Raw genomic sequence first — 7,500 nt, 5'->3', positions numbered from 1 at the left:
CGCCCCCCATTGCCCCAAAAAAGGAGCATTCTGTATAAACAGAAGTAGGTAGGCGACATTTTGCCGCACTCCCCGATTTTGTTTTTATACTGCCAATGCTGAAAAAAGACTGATTGGGCTTTCCTGCAGATTTGCACAACTCCTGTCTAAAAAGGGCTACCGACTTTCACCCGGGAGGCTGTTTGCTTCCCAAATGAATGTAAAGCCAAACCCTGTTTTTTCTACGCCTAACCATGTGCTTTTGTTGCCTAAACCCAACCACATGTGAATGTTCGCTAAATGTAACCACATGTGTTTGTTGTTGAAGGGATATAAACATCAATTTGCAGTGTTGTATTACATTTATTTTAAGAGACTGTATGCAAACTATACATTTACTGTGAAAACAGAAGTGTATTTTGAAAAGACACAATGCATGTAAGAGGCAGAAGTTGACACATCAACAACAGCAGGCTACCTGGCACATCATATGTCGACATGGAAAGTCTATGACCAAGTGGTGATATGTGATGAGGTAAGAGTGAGAATGTGTTGGTAAATAAGTTTCACACAGGTAGAGATTCATAATTATGCAAGTAGTTTCTATCAGATGTGAATAGATGTTTTCATTTTGTGTAACACAGTTATTACAATAAAGCTTTGGGTCCTTCTATGTGCTCTGTGTGAAGTGTTTTAGAAAAGGGTGTGAAAAATGTGTGAAACCACTGAAAAAGCATTAACACATTTGCAATAGACCGTGCTTAGAAGATGATGATGATGAAGATCAAGTGGATCTCAGTTTCATGAAGTGTGTTTTAGCAATTTCTTTCATTTTTTTTTTATTCTTTTTATTACGATCTGTTGTTTGTATTTTGTGTTGTCTATTGTTTACACTGCTAATGGTTTTTTTGTTGTTTTTTTTAAAATGCCGGTTGCAGGTGCTGCAATGGCTGTGTTCGACCGGTCAATGTTCACTTATTTGGCTTTCAAACTGAAAGTTTACAACATCATGCTTCTATGTCCATGTGTTACGGTAAACAGAGATTTACTGTAAGGTGAGCACAGAGACACTTTCTCCCTTCAGCAGATGAATGTGAAAACAACCTTTAGTCTCAAACTCTGCACATACATCATTGTGCACAGTGAAGCCCAAACATCTAATTAAAGTAAACAAAAAAACTGCAAATGATTGATTAAGACTGCTTATAGCAATAACTGCGTAAAAGGATTTTTGCGTCAATATGATGAAATATTTTGATTGCCTGGTAGCTGGATGATCCAAAAGCAGGCACTCTCAATTAAATTTTTTATGGATTTCCAGAGTGACTTATAGTTATTACAATGACATTATTGCAACATACATTTACTGAACTGCACTTTATTTTAATATGTTTATTGCAGATATGCACAAAATTTGGCATCAATCTGTTTTGAATGTGTTTTTGACAGTTCTGAAAACAGTGTGCTCGCATTTGAAAAATGTGCTGCAAAATTTGATGTTTTGCAGGTAATGGAGTATGCATGAGAAAGTGGGTTTCGGAAAATGTGGTCATTTAATGTATTTTATATGAAATCACTGAAAAAATGATTCATAGTTTGGTTCACACAGATTTCTGTTTTGTAGACTGGGAAGAGTTCTGACACTGTGACTTCAGTTTGACCAATGCATGTTAGCAATCAAGAAAAAAATGTAATTGATAAAGAACTTTGTACGTTCTGCAGGCTGTTGTGAGTGACATTATAGACCCTTTTTGTGTTTGTGAACAGTGATGACGTTTTTGTGGGCGGAGCTGAACTGGTGGCAGAAAGGGACAGTGGTGGCAGCAGTGCAAAATAAAACGTAACAAGCACCATAAAGTTCATATTTCTTAACCGATTGCAATGACTTGTTTTTATATCCATGAGTTTATGATCTGTAGTGTGTAGTGGAAAAAAGTTTTGTCTCCAGTTAATTATCCGATATTTACGCTATAATCACTGCTGCTCAATGCTCAGTAGCATAAAAACACTTTCTTTATGTTAACTTATAGCCTATAATGAGCGTTTAGTCGGTTCCCATCTGCATCCAGGCAGGGAAAGTGAAAGGCACCCTAACTTTAGCAATGTAGCTAACGTAGCTAGCGTGCTACCTATGGCTTATCGCTGACAGCCAGGAACAAACAATAATCCATTGTCCGTTTCATCATCTAAACAAAGAACATATTTTCTTGTGGTGTCCTTTCTAAAATGAGCAGTGGTGAATATTTCTCTATTCTGTTAATGCACATACAGCGTTAGCTAGCTAGTTAAAAAGTTATCTTGTTACTTCCACATAAAATTACATTATATGGGGACGTCTCCACACGTTTTAACCAACGACAATAAGCCAAGTCCATGCTTGACAAATGTGAGATTTTACAATTCCTTATGATGATTAATTATCTTTCACCACGTCAGTAATTCTGTTCTGGTAAGCCAAACACACAGTCCTCTAGGGAATATTCAGCAGTGATAATATGCTGAATATTGAGGTTATAATTAATAATAATAATAATAATAATAATAATAATAATACATTTTATTTCTGGGCGCCTTCCATGACACTCAGGGTCGCCTTATAGTGTAAAGTACAAAGTAAAATACAATAAAATACAAAGTACAAGATAATTAAACATTTTACAACAAACAAACAAACAAACAAATATCAGTTTAAAAAGCAAACAAAACAAACATAAACAAAACATCTACCCACTCAAAGAGAGAAGGAAAGCCTGAACAGGTGAGTTTTCAGCCTGGATTTAAAGTGTGGTAGGGGTAATTAACTGGAGACAAAACTTTATTTTCTACTACGGTGTTCTCTGCTACAGTTTTCTATAAAACTAAGGTCATCTTATTCTGTACCAACGACGCAAGAAGTAATTTCTGTTCCAGTAAGTTGACTGTTTCTCTCCGATGTCCACTGATGCCACCAGTAGGCCTATGCGCATGCAACTGCTGTAACCTAACTGTGACCACCCAAAATTGTTCTATAGGTCAAAATCAATCAAATCTCTGTTGAATAAAAGTGGAAAAACTTTGGAGAAGATTATGAAAATTTCTTGCTGGGTGGTCCGGTGCAAAATAACATAGGCCTAATTTATTGACAACATGGAGGGAGCATATAGATCACAGGTATCACTGCTTTTTCTCTCTCTGACCCCTCAGTCAGTCCCCTGGTACCAATATAATTTGCTTGTACTGCTTACGCTAGCAGCCGACTCTGGCAACTGTTCATTTGCTGGCATTCAAAAAAAACAACAACAGCTCTTCCATTAATTGTTCCAGAACAGCTGTGAACGCATTATATTTCACTGTAATTGTTTATCCATAGTATCCACCAAATGCTGTCTCCGAATCTTGTTTTTCTAACTCTTTATCATTCACACTTCAGCCCTCCCTTTCCCACTCTCATAGCTTACCACTCAACTGGCCTCAGTCTGTCACAATGGTAATGTCTAACCCGACAGTTTGAGGCTTGTGGGAAATGTTGTTTTGCTGCAAATGCAGAAATAGTAAATAAACAATGATCTTACATCATATTGAAAAAATGTACCACTACTGTCTGGACCTATGGACCAAACCACAAGACATACTCTTCAGCACAAAGAAAGCTGGGTTTTGAATGTGGTTTCCTTACTGTTATACTACAACCTGAAAGTTTTGGTTGCACTTTGTGTAATCAGGAACAATACTGAAATCAGAGTCGATCAAATGCAAACGATATCCTGGCCCAATAATAGACTCCAATCAGCAGCAATCTTGCCACTCATCCTCCATTAGCCTCTCTTCCAGAGGACTTAAAGCAACAAGTCTGTGTCTGAATCTGAACACGGGGCAGCAAATGATCAAATGCACCCTTAAAGATCAAAGCTGCTCAGGAGAGGAGCAAAAACAGGGAGACGAGGAGGAGGAGGGGAGGTGGGGGCTCATTAAGAGTTAGCCTTCATTAAGAGCAAATTAGAAACTTTCATTCTGCAGACAAAATGTAGAGGGCGAGGAGGGAGGATAGAGGAAAAAATAATGTGTTTAAAATGTGTGTGTGTTAGTGTGTGTGAGCATTAGGGTGGGGGGATTGCAAAGAAGCTCAAAATGACTTTTTAATCACATCATTAAAAGGACTTTGAATTATGAATTTGTCACAATGGATGTCTTTAGGCGTGGGAGCAAAATGAGAGAGGGATATTTTCTTTTTTGGAGAATGAGTCCAAGGAGGGCTATTGCTCTGCAGCCACTGTGTGGGTGTGTGTGTGTGTGTGTGTGTGTGTGTGGGAGTGAATGTTATATGGAGGTGGGGATCAGCTTATTAAAGCCAATCAAGGATAGCGAAAAGACCTTGATGAACAGAAGCAAAAAAACAAACAAAACAAAAACAGACGATCAAATTTAAATGTTCACTAAAACCCCTCCCCTTAACAGCTATTGCTCAATCACAGCTTAGTAACTGTAACTAGGCACAACAGGTCTGTTAAGCCCAGTTTTTTTCCATGCTGAAGTGGTGTACGTGGTATACGGCATTATTCAATTAAAGAGTACTAATCTGCTCTAATTTAAGATGCGAACATTAGCATGCCTGGCTAACTAGCTTACATAAGTAACCCAGCATTTACTTCCAGGTCAAGGAGAATTTCAGGAGAGCAATTTGCGTGGCTACAGGTCATGTAGGAAAAAAAGCCCTATCACAATAGCCCATTCACTGTGTGGAAGCCGGTCCTGGATGCTGCTGACACTGAAAGCATCGGTCAGTTGAGTAAACCCTAAAGGCAACACTGAACTTTAACACAGGAGACTGCTGTTCTCCTATTTCCTGTAGACAGTCAGTGTTGGTTTCTTTAAACCATGCCCATAATCATTTCCTAATTGAAATCAAGTGGTTACCAACAAAGATCCCCCACTTTTTTCTACTCAGACCACAATGTTTTTCCAACCAATCCAAAGATCAGAAAACATTTTAATGCTCAAAAGTGATGCTCTCCTGTTGGCAGTGGTGTCAAATCAGAAAATGCTTGCATGTGTTATTCTGGAAGGGTAATGGATACTTCTGTGAAGAGAAGAGTTTATTCAAGAGAGGAGCTTTTTTCGTTGAAATGGAGCAAGTCTGGAGGACACCATCCTATTTCAGCTGAGATGAAGAGGTGTTTTCGTGGTTGCTGTGCTGGTGCAAAGGTGAAGGCTTGGAAGTGGAGATATAAGCCCTTTCTGCCATCAGGGAAATGTCAACTCTCTGCCCAACAAGAGTGATGAACTGGAGATATTGGTGAAGACTCAGAAAGTATACCGTGAGTGCAGACTCATGTGTTTTATGGAAACGTGGTTGAATCAAAACATCTCAGACTCCAACATGGATCTACCTGGCTTCACTCTCATACAATCGGACAGAGACTCTAAAGCTAATAGTAAGAAAAAAGGTGGGGGCCTGGCTTTATTTGTGAACCAGAGATGGTGCATATTACTGTCAAGGAGAAGATGTGTTGTCCAGATATTGAACTTTTGACAGTTGGTATGAGGCCATATTATGTACCAAGAGAATTCAGTCATATCATAACAATACTTGTGTACATCCCACCCAAGGTAACTGCTGAAGTTCCATGTGAAGTTCTCCATGAACTTGTTGCTAAGATACAGACTAAACATCCTGAGGCACTATTGATAATATCAGGAGACTTCAACCATGTTTCCCTCTGCTCTCACCTGACTGGATTTACACAGTTTGTTAACTGTCCAACCAGAGAAAATAAAACCCTTGATCTGCTGTATGCCAATGTCAAAGAAGCTTGAAGAGCTACTGCCTTACCACCACTGGGCAGGTCAGATCACAACTTGGTTCTTCTGCAGACATGTTACAAACCCTGTGTGTGGAGGCAGCCTGCAACTAAACTCTAAACTCACAGTCAGGGAATGGACACCAGAGGCTACTGAGGCTCTAAGAGACTGCTTTGAATGCACAGACTGGGATGTGCTGCTGGAAACAGAGGAGAACATCATGGACACTGATAGACAGGTTGACTGTTTTACTGATTACATCAACTTCTGTAGAGACACAGTCATACCTACAAAGACTGTACGCTGTTTCCACAATAACAACCCTTGGATTACCAGTGACATAAAGGCAATCCCCAATGAGAAGAAGGCAGCTTTTATAGATGGTGACAAAGCACGGCTCAAACAAGTGCAACATGAGTTGAAGAAGAGACTTAAGATTTCAAAGGTGGAATACAATACTGGAGAGGAATCTACAACACAGCAACATCCGTGAAATGTGGAGAGGAGTCAACACCATCTCTGGTTACAACAACAAGAAAAGACAGCCAGTGGTGGGTGATGTAGAAAGAGCTGATGAACTGATGAACTTCAATAGATTCAATCCGGCAGCCACTCCCACTTCCAATGCTGCTTCTCCTCCTCCTCCTCCTCCTCCTCCTCCTCCTCCATCACCTCCATCTCCACAACTTGTGTACAACTCCAATGTGGCAGCTACCCCGCCCCCCTTACACCTGTGCCTCCACCCTTGTCTGTCACAGAGATGGGGGTGAGGTTGGAGCTGGGAAGACTTTGCTCTGGGAAGGCTGCTGGCCTAGCTGGTGTGTGTCCAAGGCTCCTCAAAGACTGTGCTGCCCAACTGTGTCAACCTCTCCACAAGATCTTCAACCTCAGTCTACAGTTGGGGCGGGTCCACTGTGGGAAGACTTCCTGTGTTGTGCCGGTAATTAAATGTCCAGCTGAACTTAATGACTTCATACCAGTAGCCTTCACTCATACCAGTATCCCTCATCATGAAGACCTTGGAGCGGCTGATTCTACGCCTACTGAGACTTGAGGTCAAAGACAAACTCGACCTCCTGCAGTTTGCATACAAACAACACATTGGAGTGAACGATGCTGTCCTTTACATGCTTCACTGTGCCCTAGCTCATCTGGAGGAACCTGGCGCTTATGTGAGAATCATGTTCTTTGATTTTTCAAGCACATTCAACACCATCCAACCCAACATACTCAAAGACAAGCTCACAGAGATGGCAGTGGAGTCTGAATATAGGGACCTGATAAAAGCCTTCAGTGACTAGAGTCACAAGAACTGCCTCCTCCTGAACACCTCACAGACCAAGGAAATGATCATAGATTTCTGCAGGTCCAAGCCCCCTCTTCAGCCAGTCAATACCTGTGGGGTGGTCATCGAGGTGGTGCCAAGCTATAAGTATCTAGGTTGGGCAACGTCCATGCCGACATCCCACCACTCCGACATGGGCCTCTAATTGTCTAAATGGCAACACTTAATTTTCCATCAAATGTCCCATCATTCCGACAATTTTTTTCTCCTATGGACGGAATTTCTTTTTTTTTTTTAAACATCCTGCCTTTCCGACAATTCCTTTAATGGCCTATTTTTTTACCCAAAAGATGTTGCACTAATGATATGCCGGCGCAAATACGCCCCTAACTCCACAACCTCGCAAACCAACTTTAATAATCTATTATCAAAATCTCCTGAAATGTCAAATATCAAAA

Source organism: Epinephelus moara, chromosome 8, assembly GCF_006386435.1.
Source record: "Epinephelus moara isolate mb chromosome 8, YSFRI_EMoa_1.0, whole genome shotgun sequence".
NCBI lineage: Eukaryota > Metazoa > Chordata > Actinopteri > Perciformes > Serranidae > Epinephelus > Epinephelus moara.
Note: the sequence above shows the minus strand (reverse complement) of the source record.